Here is a 23,938-nt window from a genome sequence, read left to right on the forward strand (position 1 = left end):
CAGAGTTCCCCAATATCTGCAGTCCCCTACAAGAATAAATTCAAATCATCGCAAAATAGCTAAATTTAGAATGGTATGGTAGTATGAATAGATAAATTCAAAGCTAGGATGACCAGGAAGGGCTTCATGTAGAAAATGGTTTTTGAGATCCCTCTTGACGCTTCCTAATTTCAGAAAATTAGGGGAGGATGGAGTAAAATCCAAGCACTAGAAACAACCAAGGCAAAGAAACCAAAATGGGAGATGGAAAGCCATGTATGATAAAGTATAATAATAGAGTAATTTACAAAACTTAAAAATAACAAAACTCAATATGCTAATTTGGTTGAATTACATGGTACATGAGGCAGAATAATGTTGGATGTAGCCAGGGCCAGTTTATGAAACTAAACCAAGAAGTATGAAGTAAAGGAATGACATTTTAAGATACATGACTATGGAAAAGTGAGTATAGAGAATGGACTAGAATAAAGTGGCAATTGGGGTGAAGGAACTAGAATAGGGAGAGATTTGAAGAAGAGAGATCAATTAGGAAGCTATAGCAATAATACAGAGAAGTAATGAGGTTCTGGTTTCAGAGGTAACTATGTGAAGACAGAACAGAACTGGTATGAAAAATATTGTAGAGGTAGAAACAGCATTTGGTGACATTGAATTTATAAGGTAGAGTGAAGACACAAATATAATTCAAAGGTACAAATGTGGGTGACTAGTGTGTCTTTAATAAAAATTTGGAAGAGATGAGGGCATAGGCAGAAAGATAATGAATTTCACTTCAAACATATTGAACAAGAGGTGTTTCTAAGGCACCCACTTTGACATTCCTAATAGATAATAAGTGCTGAGGGTGGAAAGTGCAGGAGACAGACTGGGCTTAGAGTTCTGTGTCATCAGTTTTAACATGTTAGTTAAAGTCATGGGAACTGATGTCATCAATTGAAAGACAAAATAAAGTGAAAAAGGTCAAGGAGATACCCCATGGTTAGGAAGAAATGGTATAGATGATGAGATAGTAAAGCAGACTGAGAAAAATCAGTTAAATAAGAGATGAGAAAGAGTGGTATCATCAAGAGTTGTAAAAGAGAGAGTAACCAGAAGAGTATGGGCAGTGTCAAATACAACAAGGAGGTGAAAGTAATTTTAGTTGAGTGAAATTGGAAAAAAAGCTTAGTTAGGTATACGGTTCATTGATCAGTCATACCAGATTTTTCATGACCCCATTTGAAGTTTTCTTGGCAGAGATACTGAAGGGATTGGCCATTTCCTTTTTCAGCTCACTTTACAAATGAAAATCTATAGCAAACTGGGTTAAGTAACTTGACCAGGATCATGCAGTTAAGAAGTGTCTGAAACCAGATTTAAATTTATGAAGTTGAGTCTTCCTGTCTTCAGCCTGGCATTCTATCCACTGTGCATCATAGCTGCCCAAGCTGAAGTATGAGGGGAATTGAAAAGGCCATGGAAAGAAGAGGTAGCTATTTCTCAAAGTTTGAGAAAGGAGGAGAGAGATTTGGATGAAAGCTTGAGAGAATTAAGACATTGGAGAGGCTTTCCCTCTCCCAGGGCATCTATCCAACTCATTGAAAACTTTTCTCTGGTTGTTTCAATATGTCATAGGGACTAATGCTGTCCTTCAGCCACCAGCTCAAATCCCTGAGTCCCTGGAACACAATCAGAAGCTCCACACATTGTAATGGGTGGGTACTCTTGGCTCTTGAAGGCTGTGCCGATGGGAAACAAGTTTTTAATGGAGAGATATCGGCAAGAGAACTGACAGCAGACTGTCTCCAAATTGCTCTAGAAAGGACCTTCATTCCCAGAAGATTACCCAGTAGAATAATAAGATGATTACGTATTTTGGGGTATGAAGACCTGTGAAACAAGTTTAACACATAAAATAGATAAAATTGGATGCTTTTTTCTGTAACTGAAGAGGGAAAATCTTTCCTCATTTGTTTTTGTGAAACAGGGTGATAAACATTCCCTAACCCTATCTAAGCTGGTAAAAGGTTTATATTACTATAATAATACCACATTTATATATAAAAAAAAATCGCTAACCTAGTGATTTTGGAAGCCTGCAACAAACCTGAGAGTGAGAATGGAGCGTAGAGTTCATGTTATTTGATGCTTTCTTTTTCTGTACAAAAAAACCAAAGATTAGATAGGCTGACTTGCCCAAAGTGACACAGTAGGATTGTAGCAAAGCCAAGCCATACTTTGAAGTGGAAAGAGCACTGAACTTGGAATCAGGAAGATCTGAGTTCCAATCCTACCTTTGACAATATCTGGGTGATCTTGAGACAATCAACTACTTCTCTATGCCTTGGTTTTCTCATCTGTAAAGTAAATGTTCTAGAATTGATACTGTTCAAATCCCTTCCAAATCTAAATTTATGATCCAATGATCATGAGCTCTCTGCTTTTCCTACCACTGTGCTTTCCAATGCATTACATTGATCAAAAGAAAAAGTGTGATAGAGGAATATCTCTGTGATTCAGGGGTGATCTTGAAATAGCCTGAACTGGTTCAGGAGAGTCTGTTGTTAAGTTTTCAACCTGAGCATTTATACCCCAGAAACCAGCATAAGCAACAAATCAGATATTGATTTACTCTTTTATAGTTTGAATAAAAAAGTGATATGGCAATTGCTAATAAAGCAGATCAATCTGAAAAAATCATATGTATATGTTGTAAAGTCACTTGTTAAACATTTGACAGCACCTCCTTACATCCAGCATAGAGAAATAGGTACATTTTTATTTCATGGACACTTCTGACAATTTATTGAAACCTTTGGCCCCATCTTTCAGAACGATGTTTTTAAATCCTTATATAAAACATATGGAATTGAAAGGGAAATCAAAGAGTTAAAATTGTCTCTATATATAATATATACATATACACGAGTATTTATAAACATGATACATATGTGTGTATAAATATATCTGTATGTATATTTTGATAAATCCTCAACTCCTATTTTTGGTTTGCCTTTATATCCTTTGATTTCTTATTCATAAGAGATTTATTTGAATGTTCTTTTGCTCAAGATCATCCTTATTTAACTTTGAGCCATGACCCTCTAGTGTCATTTTTATTTCATTGATCTGAAGCTAAAAGACGTCACAGAGATTCTGCCTAATCAGCTCTCTCATTTTACAGATGGGGAAATCAAGGCTCTTAGTTTCAATCACTCACCTAAGCTCATAGAGAAAGATGTGGTATGTGGGCTCATGAAAACAAAACAAAATTCTATTAAAAGTTAAATAAAGGTTAAAATCTAAAATTTCCTCAAAATCATCCTGGCTTGAAAAATCAGTATTTAGATTAGATATATTGAAACCTCAACCACAGATTTGTCCCCATATCACTTACTCTGCTGTGCTGTCTTGAGCTATATCATACTAGTCAATAGACTCGATATTCTTTAAGTTGTAGCAATTTTTCACCTAGAAACATTAAGAAATCAAGATTGATAAAATGAGTTATATTCAACTTCTCTTTTGGAAAGTGGTCATGGGTGACATCCATTCTCCTTTGTGTTCTTGATGCTTCTAAGTAACAAAAAATCATGGCATCTCCTCTCAGGAGATGCAGTTCTCAGGAAGAGCTCTTCTTGCTCAAGAATTTTATGTAACTTCCCAAGAAAAGCACTGGGATTTTGTCCTAGGAATTGGGAGAAAGGATCTTAGCCCCGGTCAAGTTTGATCACAACAACCAGTGAAGGGAGATGCCTTCTAATTTCTAGCTATCACTTAAAAGTGATGTTTATATAGAGTTTGAAAGTCAGAGGTCATCTTTTCATTTGATCCTTTCAACAACCTTATGAGCACTCCTTTCCCTCATTTACAGGTGAGGAGAGGTTTAAGCGATTCTCCTTGGATCACCCCCAAATAACTGTCAGACGGGTTCTGGGTCTGCCAATCCAGCGCTCTATTCCTTATGCCCTACTGCCTCTCAGGGTTGTGGTTTTAAGAATTTCAGGCTTTGTCCCCATAAATGTTTCATGTTGTCAGTCTGTGGCCATCTCTGGCATTTTCAAATTAAAAGGCTCTTCTTATCCATGTCGCATGATTGTTGATTGTCTCATGGGTGTTTGTCTCTTATATGTGATTAATCTCCAAAATGTTCTTTCTTTTTGTTCTTTCTTTCCTCTTCCCTTTTTGTAGAAATTATAGAGCCTCCTACCTCTAGTCCTGTCACAAGTCCAGGTCAGTATCCACATACATTCACAAAGTATGTCTGGGTACTTCTGTCCATTTAATGAGATGTTCCCATTTCTGTCCATTTAATGAGATGTTCCCATCATCCTAGCCATAGGCAGGGGGCAATATATGGGCTATATTCTGGAACGATGTCAGCTCCCTGTCCTTGTGTGTTTGTTCTAAGGTGCCCTTTTGGGAGGGCTGATGATCTGAGGCTAAGATCTCACAATTTGCCCCATAGAGACAGTAAATCCAAGCCACATTGGGCAGCCCAAACAAGGTGATTAGCTTTTGCAATATCCTTGCAAACTAAGCGATGGAGAGTTTACTGGTTTTCTGTGCCGCTATTAAAAACCTATTTACTTTGGCCTGATGTTACATTATTGTAAAATCATTATGAAACAGGAAGGCATTTAGTGTTTCTAAAAGGAACAACAGCTGGGGGAAAACCTATACTTCCACTCCTGGCATATTATCATGGTGGATATTGGCTCTCTTGAAGCTGTCAAGTCAAAGCACTTATTTCAGTTGTTGTGCTTTATTTTCAGATGCTTTCTAATTCAACCTCAAATACTCACTCTGGAAAGATAGGCTATTGCTGTAAGAACATTTAAAGAGTCTTTTTTTTTTTAAACTGTGAATGTTTTTTTTGTCCTTATGTGATATAAATAAAACTAAGATAAAAGCTGGTCATATTAGAAACATCTTCGATCTTGTTGTACTAGGATTTGGCAGTTCATTTGGGCTGTTGGCTATTTAAAGCCAAAAAATAAAATGAAAAATGCTGAAGCTATTTAGCTTAGTAAAAAAGTTCATAAGGATTTCTAGTAACTGCTGAGCCAAGAGTTTGTAAATGTGATTCACCCAAAAGGAAAAGTGGGCAAAATTGCCTGGGTGGATCACCCATTTCTGGTGATAACATATTATTTTATTGTAAGCAGGATTTGGAAATTCAATTCAATTCAAAAAGCATCCACTAAGTACTGGTGCGATGTGCAAGGTGTTGGGAATACCAAGATCTAAAAAGGAAATCAAAGTCTCTTCCATCAAGGAGCTTGCATTCCTGTGGGAGAAGGAGGAAGAAGAACTCAATATCTATATAGATATATCAACATAAAATATATACAAAGTAAATGCAAAGCCATTTCAACAGGCGAGCAGGAGAGCAAGAGAGATCATTAGGAAAAACATCATGCAGCTGAACCTAAAAGTGAACTGGGGAATCTAAAAGGTGGAAGTGAGGAGGGAGCACATCAGGCAGGAGACATATCTTGTCCCAAAGCAAGATGGTCAAAGACTGAATGTTATATACAAGAAATAACAAAGAGAGCATTTTCTCTGGGAACCAAGTTTATGAAAAGCATTAATATGAAGTCAGTCTAGAACTAGAGCATTTAAAATTGAGATAGAAACTGCATTAACTAAAATCAATAAGAACTATGTTTAAGTGTTTCTACTCTGTCACCTGAATCACCCAGTCTTACATTCATTTTGGGGGGATTGTATAGACACAATCTAGAATTCTGAATTATTTCCAGAACAATTGACTTTAGGCTACACTAGAGCAATCTTTAGGGGGGACAGGGAGCATCATTAAGACCAGTTCCATTTTGAAGATGACACTCAAGGTCAAATGGGAAATCAATGAAACTAGAACTCTCGAGCACTAGAGTGTGATTCTTAATCATTAAGACCTGTAATTCATTACAGCCTGTTATCTCTGATTGCTCTGAAGAAGGCTTTGACAAATCAGAGAACTTCTTGACCCCAGTTTCTCTATTGAAAATAAAATAAATATGTACTTACGATATACTGAACTCCCTCTTGTAATATTATTGAGATTGAATAGTTTTAAGAAGTCATCTTAGGCTATTGCCTATTTTTTTTTTCTCTTTTAAGTATGATTTTTCTAGTGTAGAAGAATTTGACTTGATTCTTTTAAGGAATAGATTCAAATGAATCTATATTCACTGTAAATTCAAAATGTTGTGAAAAGGAAAGAGTTGGCATGGGTCACAATGGGATTTCATCCCATACATGGGGTCTTTTTTTCTGAGGAGATCCTCCTACCAATGAGCTTTTTTTATTATTTAGGGATCATTCCAATGAAGCACAAATGCTTTAAATGAAAAATTCACCATTGTGTATCATTCTTTTAGTCCGGACAACAAAGGATCCTGTCCAGAAGTAAAGCAAAGATTAGACAAGCTGTTTAAAAGAAAGAATCCTCTATTAAATATTATTGTTATTTTTTAGTCATGTCCAAGTCTTTATTAATCTATTTGGAGTTTTCCTGCCAAAATAGCAGAGTAGTTTACCACTTCCTTCTCCAGTTCATTTTACAAATGATGAAATTGAGGTAGAGTTATGAGACTTATCCAGGATCATACATCTAGTATGTTTCTGAGGCCAAATTTGAACTCAGGGAGATGAGTCTTCCTGACTCCAGACCTAGAACTTTATCTATTGTGCTATCTACTTACCACTTCTATTAAATGACCTCCTATGTATTCTTTTGCATGTCAAGATTGCAGTCATTTGAAATAATGGGTCATATTTTTGGGTTGAGGGGGAATAGTTATTTTCTAAAGTGCTACCTTTAATGAAATAGATAATCAAGAATAGGTTCTTTGAAATTTTACTATAATCAGTTCATTTGTTCCTTTTTGTGAATAGAGAAAGAGAATACAAAATGGTTGCAGCTGGATCTCATAGAGCCTAGCATTATGGCTGGAGAGTAAAGACAGAGATAAAGTGGGTACCGTGTCACAGAAAGATTGGAAACAGAAGAGAGATGGATTAAACTCTGTTCACACAATTTATGTTCATAAATTCTGAGGAAATGAGTACACTGAGTCCATAACTTATATTTTTGTATATTCCTGACAAGTCAGAATCTGTTTCAATTGGCAGGAAGGAAAATTGAATTATTAACATCATTATTCCAAAAAAGGTCCATGCAATATAGCAAGTAGTGAGATTAAAAGAAAACTCTGCTTTGATCAGCTCCAGAGTTTCAAAGTTTGAAAGGTAAGAGGCATTTTTCAATCCGAATGAAGTGTACAGGGCATTTTAAAATTCAAATCATTACTATTGCTATTCCTATTCTCCAAGTCTGCCAGTAATGACCGCCATATTTGAAAATGACTTCTATCATGTCAATGATACTGGCTAAATCTTATTTTCTTTGCCTCTGCCAAGATAAAAGATGGATGTCTTTTATTATGTTCCATATTTCAGTTGATTTTAGTGTTGTTGTTGGTCCAATATTAGAAAAGAAGGTCCAATCATTTAGAACAGAGTTATGAGAAAAAGCTATTAGCTTTGTTAAAGCTTGTCAAACTACAGAATTTTACATATTCAGTAATAATGAGATAATCCCCACAAAAATGACCTCCTTTGTTCCATCAAATTCATCAATTTAGCCTCAAGATTGAAGGGAATCATTATGGTGCTGGAAAAAAGCTACTGGTTTGGGAGAGATAACATATTGATCCAATCCCAACCTTAGTTTGAATCCCAGAATTTCCTTTTTTTTTGGCCTATGTGACATTGGGTGAATATTTTCATATTCCCCAGTTTCTTCTTTAAAATAATGTCATTAACTAGATTGTCTCTAATGAGCCTGGAGTTCTCAATCTGATCCTATCACTCATGCTTCCTCCATCTGCACAATACAAACACAATTGTCCAAAAAGCAAAATCTTATTCAGGCCATCATTACTTTGTGTTTCATAGTTTAAAAAATATTAACTATATAAAAGTTAGTTTAATTCAACAAGAATATATTTAGCATATGTTATATGCAAGACATTCTATTGGGGCTAGGAATGCAAAGCTAGAAAAAGAAACAGAAACAGAAATGGTCCCTAGTAGATAAGTAGAAAGTATAAACAATGTGATAATAATTTCAAAAAGAACATCCACAATTCAATTAGCAGAGATTTATTGAATGCCTATTAAGTGGCAGGCACTTTGCCAGACATATGGAATAGAGAGACAAAACAGGAATAGTATCTTGCCCCCAAGGAGCTTACATTCTGACTGCCAAGATAACGGAAACCATGGAGTACATAAAGCATATTAATGAACAGATACAATTTAGTTGGTGGTGATGAAATCATCATAGGTAATTATAGGGATTAAGAAAAATCTTGTGTAGAAGGTGGCAGGTAAACTTCCTTTGAAAACAGATTTGTCAGTGGATAACATAAATAGATTTAAAGTACCAGTACTTTCTAATTCACCATAAAAAAAGCTACTTTGCATTCATCATCTTAATCCCAGAAATCATCATTCACTGGTCATTGACAAATGTAATTTGAAAATAATTCGATTTCTTAATGCATGCCCTTGTTGTTCAGAGTAAGTGAGACTTCCCTCCATGTGTTTTTCAGACAATTGGAAACAGCTTTTTCTATTGTTGACTCATTTCAGAAAATTGAATTTCTTGAAGGTCATAGATAGGGAGTTGATGAATTGGAGAATGGTATTAATGATTACAGTTTCTGAGGCTTTAGGAAACCTTTTAGATTTCTAGGACTTAAAAATAACTTTCAGTCTTCCCAAAACTAATGTCTCCATTGTAGAGCTGAGGAAAGTGGGACAAAAGAAAGAAAATAAGTAGCTGAACATTGAAGGGCATTGTCAAGGTGAGAATTATCCAAACTTTAGATAGTTGTGCTTTACTTTATGCAATGAGGGTTTTCCTGAAGAGGCAAACGTAAATTGTAATATTGGTGAAATGGGCCTTAGCTAGTCCAACATGTATCTGAGGGAGAATTTCCTCTACAATGTACCTGACAAATGGATATCTGGGCTTTGCTTGACTCCATTCAATGAGCAGAAGCCAGTCAGCCATCCAGAATCAACCTTCTTGAAATGTACTAATGTACTAAGTACAGATCATCCAAAGCAAATATTCTATGAATCCTGTTGTCGAGTGAATAAGCCCTGCCAAATCACCCCATTTTGTAAATTCTGATTTTTATTCTCTGGACTTTCACAAAGGAGAAGGTGCTTGGCAGGCAAACTAAAATGACTTTCTGTCTCTGAAAAACCTTAAGCAAAAATCTCACTGGTTTAATCTCTTACTAAATGCATGATGCTATATCATAGAAAGTTTATGATTGTAAACATTTATCTGTGAACTGAGATATGAGATCCTGCAAAACAAGTAGTATTGTATAGCATTAATTTGAAATTTATTTTAAGGTTTGAGGGTTTTTGTTAAAAACAAAACAAAAAAAAAAACAAATCCTTCAAACAATCAAGCTCGCATTATTCTCTGATTGTGAGATTATAACTGTTTGGAAAGTTCAGAATATATTTCAGAATCCTAATTAATATGCTCACATATAATGGATTCAGATATTAATTATAATTATCCATAATTAGTTGATTAATTTTCCAGATAAAAGCATGGCAAAAACTATGATGCAATTTGGGATATAATGCCCTTTATTAAAATTTTTAAAAAAGAATTCTCTGTGCTCTGCTTCCTAAGTATTTATTCAGTTCATGCTTTTTCAACATGACTTTGGCTCTGCCTTAAACTTCTTATTTTCTTATTGATTTTAGTAGACTGGTTATACTAGTTCAGAATATATCACTAGTCCCAACTCAAAACCACAGTGAAGCAATAAGGTACAATTGAGAGAGTCACTAGAAAGCAGGAGTATTCAAATCAGTAACTATAAGAGTGCACTGTCCATCAAAATCCCCTTTATTGTTACAATTTTTATCATCTTCATCATCATCATCACCAATGTTTATTATATATCTATTTATTTTAAGTGATGATACACTGGATATATAAAGATTAAGAAATCTTTAGTCCCATGGAAATGATTTATGCTTATAGTGATGAGTCTCACTCAGTGATGATATGAAGGCTCCAGTGACACTTTCAAGGATTTCTCACTCCTGAATCAATGTTCATATCAGGATAATGTGTGAAATGTGTTCTTCAGCATCTCAGTTTTGTCATCTATGGCATTTGCAAGCACATGGTTTGCATATTGCATGAGCTCACTTATTTACCCTTCAAATATAATCAAGATCTCGTGGAAAGTAATGACATCTGCCCATGAGCAAATCTTCCAAGAAACCATTCTAGAGGCAGTCAGTCTCCCAGCCAATGTGACTCTTCAGTATGTTCCTTCTTCTAAGGCTTTCACCATTATTCCTCATTGATATTACCTGACATGATTCCTCTAGATGACTATCATGATTATTCAGTGCATCCATTGTGGTTTATTCTAGGACCCTACAAATGGGGGGGGGGGTTGGAATTATTTCTCCCCGATAAGCATTTCCCAATGCCATGGTTTCTTCTTTGCCATGCAATGTCACCCTTCTTGTAAATGGTGAAATTTTCCTACTTCCAGCCAAAGGTAGTCCCATCAAGGGTCAATCTCATGGCTATGAATCCAGAGCTCCTTTACTTTAGTAGTCACACCTGGCTTTTCTGTTTCCTGATGTTAATGCAAAGTGTCAAATTAAGCAGCCCACTCTGTATTTCTCACTGATATTACAGCAGTGTTGGGATGAATTGTCAGAGAAATATTTCACAAGGCAGAAGCACTTTGCCCCTCATAACTACCTAATGGATCTATATCCCCAATGTCAGATTTGGGGATACAATTTGATGTATCAGGAGCTTACATCAAATAATCTCGGCTTTCTCTCACATCCAATTTGCTTGTCTCCCAAGATAATAGCTCAATAACCACACCCTCTCCCCCATCAAGTCCTCCTCCACTCACCTATTTATCCCTTAAAGTTCTAAAAGTTTCCATGGATCCCACTGAACAGGATTATTTCAGTTCCTCATGACTGCTTCCCAACACATCCAAGTAGTGAAGTAAGGCAATAAGGTGATGTATGAGTGATAGGGTCAAGCATTTCTCCAATATTGTCACATATATTGGTATTTAAAAAAAAAGTTTTATTTGTTTTTGTCCTTTTCATATTGCAGACCATTAGTTATATCCAGTTTGTACAGAAACCACATCTACTCTGTCCCCAAATCAGGAAATCCTGTGTCTTATAAAAGTGGTTTTTTTTAAGTATTATTTAGAGAACTAACAAGTTCAGTGAATTATTACAATTAGTTAATTTAAACAATGTACATTTATTGAGTAAATTTGCAAAGTAAATACTCCGTAATTATGATGGGAGATGAGGTGTTAGCTGCTGGGGAGTGTTGAGTAAAATCTTCATTAAGTTGAGTGGACCTGAAGTCACCTAGCCATGCTGACTGTCGACAGTCTTTACCAAAACAGGCAAGTCATTTTATTTTTTCTATAATTGATTTTCGATCCTGTGGTACACTACAGATTTTCCAAGCCTTCTCTCCTGATGCTTCTCACACAATCTTTCCATCTCAATCTCAATTGAGAGCTTTACCTTTTGTGGCACTGAGAAAATTAAGGCCATTTGATGTGAGGTTCTGTTTCTCTTCTTCTTAAAACCCTTTGACATCACTTTTCACTTTTTCTGAAAATCAGATATTTCTTCTTCTTACCAAGACCAATTCATATCTGTTAACACAGTAAAAGCTCTATTATTCTCTCAGTCTCCTGAATCTTTAGTCTCTTTTCATTCCTTCAATATTGCTCTTAAATATACCTATCGTTCTAATTCTTGAAAGCTTGCAGCAGCAATCTCTTTTCCACTCCATTCAACCCTTTGCAGTTTGCCCAGTAACCTCATCATTCAACTGAAATTTCACTCTCTGAAGTTACCAATGAGATCTCAACTACCAAACATGATGTTATTTAAAAAAATCTCTCATGCATTTTTTGTAATCAACTGCTTTCTCCTCATTTACTTTCTCATCCTTGAATTTTTGTGGCAAGATTCTTTCCTTCTCTACTTGTCTGACCTCTTCTGAGATTCATGTCTCAGAATGATGGTTCATCATCCGTATCACATCCCCTATGAGGTTTTCCCCAAGACTCAACTTAAAGCTTCCTCTTCTGCTCTCTAGACTTGCCCTTGGCAATATTATTGGCTCCCATGGATTTAATTATTATCTCTACTCAGATGACTCATAGAATCATAAATCCAAACCAAATCTCCTCTCTGAGTTTCAATCTTGTATCGTGGAAAATTTTTGGACATTTGGAATCGGATGACCCTTAGACATCCATTATGTCTAAAGAGTACTCATTATCTGGGCTCCCAGAACCATGTCGCTTTCAAACTTCCCTATTTTTTTGGAGAGAGCATCTCCATCCTTCTCATTGCTTTGATTTTTAACCTTGGGCTTTTCCTTAACTGCTCATTCTTGCTCATCTCTCACATCTAATAAGTTGCAAAATCTTGACATTTTTACCTATACAGTACATCTCGCATCTGACTCTTCTCTCTAATCAGACAACTACTAACTTAGTTCAGGACCTCCTCACCTATTTCTTATTTTATTGCTATGGTCATCCAATTAGTCTCCCTGCCTCAAGCATTTCCCTATTTGAGTCCTTCCTCCATACTGCTATCAAAGGGATTTTTCTTAAGTACAGATCTGAACATGTTCAACCTTCACTCAAAAAGCTCCAGTGGCTTAGTATTATCCCTAGACTTTAAAAAAAAATCACTTCTCTGTTTAGCTTATAAAGTTTTTCACAGTCTTGTGCCAAACTATCATTCTAGCCTCATTGTGTGATACCAAAGAAACTAAGGCAAGAGAGATTGGTTTTTCATCTTTAATATGGCGTAAAAAAGCTAGTCGGCCAGATGGGACTCTTGTCCAAAGCATTTGGTACAGAGAAACCAAGGCAGGGGATGTATATAGGGTTTTAGCTAACTAAGATTTGCAAACAGAATACAGAATGTGAGTACACAATCTTATAGGGGAAGCAAAAGCAGATAAAGGAGGGGGGCAGCGAGGACATTGGGAAGATGGACAAGCCATAATTCCAGGGAAGGATCATAACTTAATCCTGAGAGAATAGGGGTCAAGATAAGAAGGTTGAGGGCAGGAGACAGCAAGGAGTGGGGCAATACTCAAAAAGAGGGGGAATTATCCCAGCAAGGATCAAGATGATGCACCTGGAGTTGATGACACAATGGTAAGTAAGGGTGGGCAGAGCTTCAAGATTTTTCCTGGGCTCTTTTTTGTTGTGATGCAGGAGCCACCTGACAATGGCTGCTGGAGATTCAACCCAGACCTGCAGAATAGGTTGTAAGAGGATGATACAAGGAAACTGAGAAGCAATTGCTGTTCTCTGATCTCTCCGACTGAGAAGCTGTTGAGCTGTCTGACCTCCATCCTCTTCCCTCTGCCTCCACTTTTATCTCATTCTCAGTTCGTAACTCCTGTGTCAGCAAAGGCTGCCCTGCAACTCCTTCAAATGTTATGATTCACAGCTGTGGAGGCTCTCGGAGAATTGACCTGTCCTTTAACACTTTTAAAAACTCAATTTCCAGTCCTAATGGCAAGGAAGGGGGATGACTATGATTTTTTTTTTATTCAGTGCTCAACAATTATAGATTACCCTTCCTCTCACATCCTGCAAACCAGTCAACCTGGTCTTCTCTCTGTTCACGAACATGACAAACCATTGCCCAATGCTGGAAGATATTCTTTCTTTATCTTCATTTCAGAGAATCCATGTTTTCCCCTGACATAGATCAACGCCTTCATAATGCTTTTCTTGATTCAACCAATTGTTAAGCCCTTCCCTCCTTAGTTTTCTTTTACTTAATGATTCTGCCTTTGTGTGTATTTATTCTCTTCTATTTGTTTGGTACACATGCACAGAGGCACCTGTTGTCTGCTCTGTTATAATGTGAGCTTTTTGCTAGAATGCATTATTTCATTTAGTAAATTTGTTTCCCCGGGGACTAGCACTGTAGGTAGGAGGCACCTAATACATACTTATTAATGGATTGTATAAGGTAGCAATAGAGGTGAACTCTGAAGGAAAGTAAATAAGCAGTAGAGATGACTAGGAACTGGAGTATTTTCTCCCTCATAGAGTCCATACAAGTGATGATGACAAGAGACAAAATGTCATTTGTGTGAATTATTAAGAAAGTCGATCTGGATGGGATGACAAGGTCCTGAAAGGAATCAAAGTATAAAGAACCTGGAAACATGAGGTAAAGCCAGATTTTGAAGGTCTTTAAATACAAAGCAGATTTGTGTATTATTGTTTGATCCTAGAAGCAATTGGGAACCACCAGGATTTATCAGAATAGATATTGACCTTCATATTCATCTGGAAGCTCTGTAGAGAGGTAAGACTTGATACAGGGATATTAAATAGGAGTCTGTTGCAATAGTCCCTGCAAGTGGTAGGCTGGAGGAGACATTTTCTTTTTCAGCTAGATACCTTAGATTATACTGTGGTAGATAGCCACTGCCCCAGATGTGCACAGCAGGGACATGCAGATAAATAGTGATTAAACAAACATATAAATTGTTGCACCACTTAACACTTCCTAGCTGAGTGACCCTGGCAAGTCACTTAAACCCAGCTGCCTCAGCCAAAAAAAGAAGAAAAAAAAAAACCTTAAGGAAAATGATAAAATGAGAATTTGCATTTTAATAGATTGGAGTATAAAGCATTTGATTAGCCAGGCAAGACTTCATAGATGATGGTCAATGTTTCTCCACCTTGAAACCTGCCTTCTTATTTTAGTTCTACATTATATTCATTTGGGATGTTAAAAATATTTGCTTCAGAATTAAAAACTTTAATCTGTACTTGAAGCCAAATGATCCTGGACCTTATTCTATTAACACACTCAACATTACAAGTATTTGTAAAGTACCTGCTATGTGCCAGACACTTCGTTACTCTTTGGAGATAAGAGACAAAAATAAATAACCTCTGATCTTATGGGGCTTCATGAAACCATGTTCAGGGGGAAATATGCAAATAGATGAGTCAATACAAAATGTATTTGAAACACATGAAAATATTAAGGAGTGCATTTAAAACAAGGGGTTGGGGAGGCAGATCTCATAAAGGAAGTGAAAAGTGAGCAGAATATTGAAGGAAGCCATCAATTCTAAATGGAAAAGATAGCTAAGAACTGTGTTTCAAGCCTCAACAGAGATAGAACAATGGAAAAGAGCCCATTGGCTGTGGAAAGGAAATTGAAGTTTCTAATTCTGGCTGAGGTTGAAAGGAAAAGGAAAAAAAAAAGGAAAGAAGGAAAGCATTCCATATTTTTAAAGAGTCTTTTTATAAATATTATGAAGCTATAAGCTACAAGTTCTACAGAACTGATCAACAATATTAATCAGATCAGAAGTAGGGATATTCTTTTTTACATGGAAATAAGTCTGAAGAGGCATTAAGGCAAGCACTGCCCCCGGGCCCACTTCACAAGGGAAAGCCTCTAGATGAATCTTGGAAATGTGTTTATATGCCCTGGAGCTGGGAGATGAAGTGGAAGGAAGATTCCTTTGGAGAATTCAGGAAAGATTCATCCATTTAAATGCAAATAGTTACTGTGCAAGTTTAATTAGTTGTATTGATCATCAGTGTTAAGTTTATAATAAATCATTTATTTAAAATAAGGAACTCTAGAAAGTATGTTTTCCTCTCCCAATCATTTCTAACTCCTTACAAAGAGGATGGGGAAGAGGGAAGGTTGGGTAGTATTCGGTTTTGTCACATTGACACCTTGTTATGACAAATCTGTTTTTGTTTTCAAAGTTGGAATCAGTTTTCCTGAAATTGTAATGCCCCGGGAAGATAAAACGATAATAGTTTTAGAGGTTAAAAGACCCTTTCATTTTATAGATGAGGAAACAGGCAAGAGAAATCACCTAAGTAACTCACTTAAAGTTCCCTGGGTAGTATCAGAGTTGTAACAGGATTCAGTGCCTCTGACCCTAAATCCCAGGTGATCTCCCTGTACCCATTCTACTTGTCATACAGTGCCTTGTCTTTCTGATTTTCTTAAACTAATGATCATGTTGAGATGATAATTAATAATTCTGGATGTCTCAACAGTGTTTTTTTCCTAATGCTGAATTTTATAGCAAATTGTTTATTGTAATGAGGATCAGAAAAAAAAAAAACTAACAAACTATATTTTAATTAGCCATCTTACTGAGGTGGAGAGAAATATAATGAGCTTAGCTATAGAAATAATTTGATAAACACAATGGAAATGGGAATATAAAAGATCCTAATATAATAGATACATTTTTAATTGATACCTATTGGCTGATTAGATCTGGGATCTATAAAGGAAAGAGCCAGAGATATGAGGAAAAGTTGAAATATTGAAATTAATAGCTTTCAGTCTATAAGGCTTTCAGTAATATAGTGCTATATGGTTCCCTCCTATTTGTGGACATAAGGTTCTGGAAGAGAATTCAAATAGATGGAATTGAAGTTTTTTGTTGTTGTTTTTAAGTTACAATAGTTAGGAATGTTTTAAATTAGTTTCAGTTCAGAATGTGGCATTTCACCCAGAAGACAAATTTCCACAGCAATTATTTTGGGGTGGGAGACATTGCTAGGTTCTTCTTCAATGATAATAATAACTATCCATCTTGCCTACGCAATGGTCTGCCCTGGGCAAGAAGACCCTCAGCTTTCAAGTTCAATTCAACAAACAGTTATTAAGGGACCAATATATGCAAAGTGCCACGCTAGTTAGTGATGATAAAAAATGAAAAAAATGGCAGAAGGTCAGCACCTAAGAGCCTTATAATCTAATGATAAATTCATACACAGATAAGTATAATATAGAAAATAATGAGAAGAACAAGGGATAATTTTGGGGGGTGGCACCTTAGATATATCTCTAAGAAAGAAAAAGAAACAGAATCTAGTTTATGATGAGGAGGAAAGAATATTTTCTATAAAAAAGGAGAAAAATTGCATGAATCTACCAGGGTAGGGGTTGCCATGATAACTTAGGGGATAGTTGAAAGGCTCATTTTATTGTATAGAGAATGCATGCATTCTACTGAACCAATACAGGTAAGGTTGATTACAACCAAATCATGCAAAGCGTAAAATGCCAGGTTAAGGAATTTGATGTTGTTCTGTGTTTGATAGGGAGCCATTGAAGACTGTTGAGAAAGTGAGTGAAATGTTTAGAATTGTGCATCAGAAAAAATGGTTTTCTTGGCAGCTCTTGAAAGATATATTGGAGAGGAAAGAAACTAGAGTGAAAACTCTTCCCAGAACTGTATTATTTTCTCAATGTTCTGGGGCAATGTTAAAAATGACACCCAGGTGTTTATAGAATTTTCTTTGTGGAGTAAAAGAAAACTTCACTCTGACATTGAAGTATTTGAGTGAATAAATTTATCATCGTTAAATCCAATAGCAGAACTTTCATTTTCATTTGAATAATAATAATTATTAATGATGATGATAATATTTCTATAGAATTAGTGTGGTGATACTTGGATTGGAATCAGGTCATCTTGGGTTGAAATTCTCCCTTTGTCACTTTTTATCTATATCATCTTAAGCAAATCTATAAACATCAAAAATACCCTAAGTCTCATCTGTTAGGTAATATATATGGATTGCAATCAGCTTCAGAGAAAGCTCATCACAATGACAAAAGTCACAATACTTTTTTTTTTTATTTAATAGCCTTTTATTTACAGGATATATGCATGGGTAACTTTACAGCATTAACAATTGCCAAACCTCTTGTTCCAATTTTTCACCTCTTATCCCCCCACCCCCTTCCCCAGATGGCAGGATGACCAGTAGATGTTAAATACATTAAAATATAAATTAGATACACAATAAGTATACATAACCAAACCATTATTTTGCTGTACAAAAAGAATCAGACTCTGAAATATTGTACAATTAGCTTGTGAAGGAAATCAAAAATGCAGGTGGGCATAAATATAGGGATTGGGAATTCAATGTAATGGTTTTTAGTCATCTCCCAGAGTTCTTTCTCTGGGCATAGCTAGTTCAGTTCATTACTGCTCCATTAGAAATGATTTGGTTGATCTCGTTGCTGAGGATGGCCTGATCCATCAGAACTGGTCATCATCTAGTATTGTTGTTGAAGTATATAATGATCTCCTGGTCCTGCTCATTTCACTCAGCATCAGTTCGTGTAAGTCTCTCCAGGCCTTTCTGAAATCATCCTGTTGGTCATTTCTTACGGAACAATAATATTCCATAATATTCATATACCACAATTTATTCAGCCATTCTCCAACTGATGGGCATCCACTCAGTTTCCAGTTTCTGGCCACTACAAAGAGGGCTGCCACAACCATTCGTGCACATACAGGTCCCTTTCCCTTCTTTATGATCTCTTTGAGATATAATCCCAGCAGTAACACGGCTGGATCAAAGGGTATGCACAGTTTGATAACTTTTTGAGCATAGTTCCAAACTACTCTCCAGAATGGTTGGATTCGTTCACAACTCCACCAACAATGAATGCATCAATGTCCCAATTTTCCCGCATCCCCTCCAACAATCATCATTATTTTTTCCTGTCATCTTAGCCAATCTGACAGGTGTGTAGTAGTATCTTAGAGTTGTCTTAATTTGCATTTCTCTGATTAATAATAAAAAGTCATAATACTTTTACATTCATATACTGATATACCTTGTGAAATGTAATTTAAATCACTGCAGAAGAAAAATTGCAAATATAGGTAAAGTTAAAAGAAACAAGCGAGTAGATAATATAATTCAAGAAGCATAAAGTCACTAAAGCTCTCTAAGCCTCAGTTTCCTTGTATATATAATGAGAAGTTTGGAAGAAATGACTCTGTAGCTAAAATGAGTTGTATCTTTAAAAGGGCCAAAGAAGTCAGGAAGATGTCTTCCCTAATTACTCTTTAATCTCTAGATCCTTCCTCTTATCCTTTATGCTCAATCTTCAAGTTGGACACTTTCAATAATTACTACAGTTCAAGAACTTTTTGGTTTGCCAGTTTCATGCCACGCTTCTCCAGAGTCCTTCAAGGGACCTCACTGGACAGTAGAGAGATCCCTCAATCTGAAGACTAAATACTAGAGTTCAAAGCCCAGTGTAATAAATTTTGCCCTGGCCCCATTCTCAGGGAAAGATCTGCTGGATCTCTTCCAAAGGCTTGAGAGCACTCAAGTTATTTGTAGGTCTTTTTTTTTTTTTCTCCGCAATTGACTCAAGCCTCCATTGGCTCTATTCTCTCCACTTCACAGGCCCAGTGACCATCTCCATAGTCATTTAACCACTTAACATTAAATATCTTTTACAAGAGAAAAGTTGTTTCAAAGACAGAACCAGAACAAAATATGAACATTTCCTCTAATACCTCAGAGGCATAAAACTCCCTCTGTTAATGGTGAAATTAGGTTCATAGTTTATCTCAGTTTCTCCATACCATTGGTCCCACCATTGGTCCCATGCAAAGCCAACATCATTTCTAGCATCTTCTGAGCTGAACCCTCAAACCTTTGCTCCTCAGGATGTGCTGCTAGGCTGCTTCAACACCCCAGATTCCTAGAGTCATAAATACCCATGGTTCTTGATCCAGATCAGGCTATATGTTCCCTGTCCCAAATGACAAAGAAAAACAATAAGGCTCAAGAAATGCATCCATTAGTGAGGGACCAAGTGGGTTTGAATATACAAAGGAATGGCCTGCATGGTTGTTTCTCCACAAGTTGCTGGTGAAGGAGTCTCTGTGTTCCCTCACATGTGAATGTGGATAAGATACATCATCCTGACTTCTTAGGCCCTTTGAAAGATAAAGATCATTCTAGCTACAGAGCCAGTGGAAAAATATTGCTTCCCATCAAGTATCAGACCAAGCAGAAAGAACAAAAGATTTTCCTAAAATGGTTCCCTAATCTATTCCATTTGGCTGACATGATCTGTGCAAACTAACAGAATCCACTCGTGACTCCCCTTCTTTTCCTGCTCGGTGACCTAGGCAAAGAAACATCAACTTGCTGAGCATCATGTTTAAAATGAGAAAATTGGATCAGACGATCTCTAAGGAATGGGGACAAATCTACTGATTCACTCTGGAAATCAGGCTTGTATAACTATGAGAAAGTAGACACTAGGTGGCAGCTCGCTGCCATAGTTCAGGCAACAGAATCTTTAAAAGAATTATTTTCACCTAAAGCCTTAAGTGGTGGTCTTATATTGATGTTGGTTTTCTTTTTTAGGGACCTCAGGCAAAGTTGACCAGATCGCCATTTCTTTAGAATAAGATGATCTCGGGGTTGGAAACATTTACAAGTGACTAAGTAGTCCAACCTTTCTGAGACCTCTTTCCTCCAACCTTGTCCACAAGTAGTCATATGCCTTTAGCTTAAATAAGTCCAGTGGGTACAAACCAGTGCTCCAACTTGCAGTTGTAGAACACAGCACTTCATCTTTCCTCTCCATGCCTCTGGACTGGTGGTCCCCTCATGAATGGAGTGAAGAAATTCCTCATGACTACTTCCATTCCCTTTGATTCTTACAAGACTCAGCTCAGAGTGCAGTTTCTGCAGGAGGCCTTTTTTTCCTAACCTCAGCAATCTCAAATGCTTTCCCTTTTTCAGATTACCTTTCCTCTGTTCTGTGTATATTGTCTGTGTACTTAGATATTGATATAGTTTATCCACATTTTGCTAACATGCACTTCTTTAGGTCGGGAACCAATTTTTATCTTTCTTATATCTCCATCTTACATATGATGCAGTAGTCACTTCATATATTATTATGTTCTTCGTCCTTCATTTTTGAAGAGAAATAGCACCCTCCTTGCTAATGAGAGAATAGATCATGTATACCACCAAGACATCACCACCTATTTTGGGACACCTAACCAAGTCACATAGTATATACTTGTTGATTGACTAGTCATAAGCAGTTAAGAGATAATAAGGGAGGAAACTTTTGATATTGGAAGTTAGAAGGACCAGAGTGTGAGCCCTTTGCTAGCTCTGGAAGCCTTGGCAAATCACTTTATTTAGCTTCAATTTCTTCATCACGATATGGGGGAAATTATAGTACTTTTTTCACTGAGTTGTAAAAAAAATTAAATAATGTATTTAAAGTACATTTAAAATATTAAAGCACTCCATGTTATTATCATCACTCTAGAATAGTACATTGAAAAGAAGCCTAGATTTGGGTTCAGAGGGCCTTGTATTGATTCCTGAATTCTAGCTATGAGAAGTTAGGGAAGGTCTTTAATCTCTCTGAGTCTGTTTCCTCATCTCAAAAATGAAGGTGGTGGAATAGGTGATCTCTGCTGTCCCTTATGTTTCAGATCTGTGATTCTTTGATTATTCTCTCTCATCAGCTTCTGTGGAAATAGGAGCAGAATTATTGATTACCTTGATCAGCCTGGACAGAAAACAGAGAGACCATAATCACACCAGGAGGGCCCAACCAACCTCAGAAAGCAACTAACCATGTGGGCAGAGGTCATTCTGCCTGAGGGTTTGGACCATCCCAAAGAGTGGCTGACTAATTAATAATCGTTGACCTTCACCTTATAATAATAATATAAAAAACATAAGAGACTGGTGAAGCATTTTGTGAAAAGTCTACATGTCCTTTGGGGTACTCCAAATATGTACCTATCAGCCCTTCCAGCTCAGCAAGATAAACAAGGGAAGGACAGGAAATTTCTAGTGGTTACTATGGGGAGGAGGATTGCTTGTTTGTTTGTTTTTTTCCTTCTATGCATCTTAGTATGATCTGAAGTAGGACTTGTCTGTTGAATTCTTTGATCCTTATAGGTACTTTAAAGTTTGCAATATTCTCTCCATACATTATCTCACTTGATTTTCACAATTACCCTGGATGGTATAGGTTCTTATTATTATTTTCTGCACATAAGGAAAGAAACAAATTGAGGATATAAGTGACTTTTCCAGGATCACATAGATAGTAACTGAAGCAGGATACAAAAATGGATGTTTCTGACTTTTAGTCTAGAACTCTTTCCAGAGAAAATATTCCCTGATCCTATGTATCCCCTTTTCATGTTTATTTATAATAGAAATAATGATAGTGAATCACAAAAATCATTATCAGGCTTCTCTTGTCCAGTCTTGTCAACACCTCCTGTGTGACTAATGGCATTGCTGTTTTTTTTTTTATTAATAGCTTTTTATTTTCAAAATACATGCAAAGATAGTTTTCAACATTCACCCCTGCAAAACCTTGTGTTCCAAATTTTTCTCTCTCCTTTCTGGACCCTCCTCCCCTAGACTGCAAGTAAACTAATGTATGTTAAACATATAGAATTTATATATATATATATATATATATATATATACATATATATTTCCACATTTGTTATTGCATCCCTATTTGATGCTGCATGAGATCCTCTTTGTATGTCTTCTGAAGGACCCCTTCTGAGAAGTTATTCACTCCTTACAAAGTAGTCAAGTTCATTTTCAGACAGATCCAAGGGTCAGGAAATTCTTCCTAATACTAAACAGAAATCTTGTGTCAGAGATGTCTAAAGATGAGAACGTTTTGGGAGAACTTTGAGGATGACAGCACACTTTATCCAAAACCATACAGACCATGATCAACCCAGATGATGATCTCTCCAAGTTTTTTCTTGAAGTTAATCATGCTCAGTTGTTTCTCTTTGGCTTTCACGTAACTCAACATTCTGATTATCACTTAATATCCATGGTCCACAGTTTCCTCATCTACAAAATGAACCAGATAGGTTAGATGACCTTTGAGATTCCTTCCCTAGCTTAAATCTGTGAACCTCTAATCTCCCTCTGGACATACTCCAACTTGTCAAAATCTCTGCCAAAATTGGGCACAATGTGTGCATAATATAGTGATTAGAAAAACTTTACTCTGCCAGTCAGCCTAAAACTAGCACACTTCCTTCCCCCTAGTCTCCCAGTGGCCTGGGACACACACACACACACACACACACACACACACACACACACGGTTTCCTACCTATCTCAACTGTAGCGATTCAGAGATCAGAGTTCCCTCTTCCTACTCTCCATGGTGCTGATGGTGTCCTCCATGATGTTACTGGATCATAGAAGCTCAAAATTGATTGTGGTCTTGGAAATTACCTAATACAACACCAGAGTAAATTAACTCTCTCTACAATGTAGTCAAAAAGTTGCCCTCCAGTCTCCACTTTAAAATATTTAGAGAAAAAGGAATCACTAGTGCTGGAGCTTCCCCGTTCTTCATGAGAAGTTGCCAATTATGTGGTAAAACCTAGAAATGTGCATTAATATTTGTGGCATTTCCCTAATCTGCAAGTTTGGTAAGTGTTTCAGAAAAGAAAATAAGAAGAGCTAACATGACTTGTTTTTAGAGACTCCCTCTTGATTTCTGGGACTCCCTACTGCTTTCACGAACTGATCACAAACAATTCACTTAAAAATCTGCTGTAGATTTTACTTTTTCCTGGAGTTAATATGAGACTCACTTGGCTATAATTTCCTGAATCCTTCTTCTCATTTGGGGAAAAATCAGGACATCTGTTAGTTCTCTGGTCTTTAAGTTCATCTCCCATTTTCCATGATGCCTCAAAGAGTATTGCCAACAGTCCAACAATCATCAGCAACTTGGATGCCAATTAAAATAATGGATTAACCTCTGTTCCATTTAATTCCTGTGGCTTGTTTTCCTTATATGCAGCATTCTCAGATCTTTATGTGTTGTTTTCCCCTAAGAACCATTTAGTTTAAGAATATCATAAATAGTTTCTTTCTCAACAGGTGATATGCAAAACTAGTGTCTCTCCACTGAGCTTTAATGCTTTCACACACAG

General features: G+C 36.5%; 1 protein-coding gene and 1 long non-coding RNA gene across 2 annotated transcripts in view; one reads left to right on the forward strand and one right to left on the reverse strand.

The window, feature by feature from the left end:
- Positions 1 to 23,938, forward strand: part of NEGR1 (neuronal growth regulator 1) — a 1,024,353-nt gene that overhangs the window by 876,379 nt on the left and 124,036 nt on the right. The gene's annotated exons all lie outside the window — the stretch shown is intronic.
- LOC116423364 overlaps positions 20,658 to 23,938 on the reverse strand; it is a 67,397-nt gene continuing 64,116 nt past the window's right edge. The window contains exons 2-4 of the long non-coding RNA XR_004233953.1: positions 23,104 to 23,228; positions 22,704 to 22,835; positions 20,658 to 21,466 (exon numbers count right to left, since the gene is read on the reverse strand). This is a non-coding gene — a long non-coding RNA (uncharacterized LOC116423364). The remainder of the gene's footprint in view (positions 21,467 to 22,703; positions 22,836 to 23,103; positions 23,229 to 23,938) is intronic.

Source organism: Sarcophilus harrisii, chromosome 4 (genome assembly GCF_902635505.1).
Source record: "Sarcophilus harrisii chromosome 4, mSarHar1.11, whole genome shotgun sequence".
Lineage (NCBI taxonomy): Eukaryota > Metazoa > Chordata > Mammalia > Dasyuromorphia > Dasyuridae > Sarcophilus > Sarcophilus harrisii.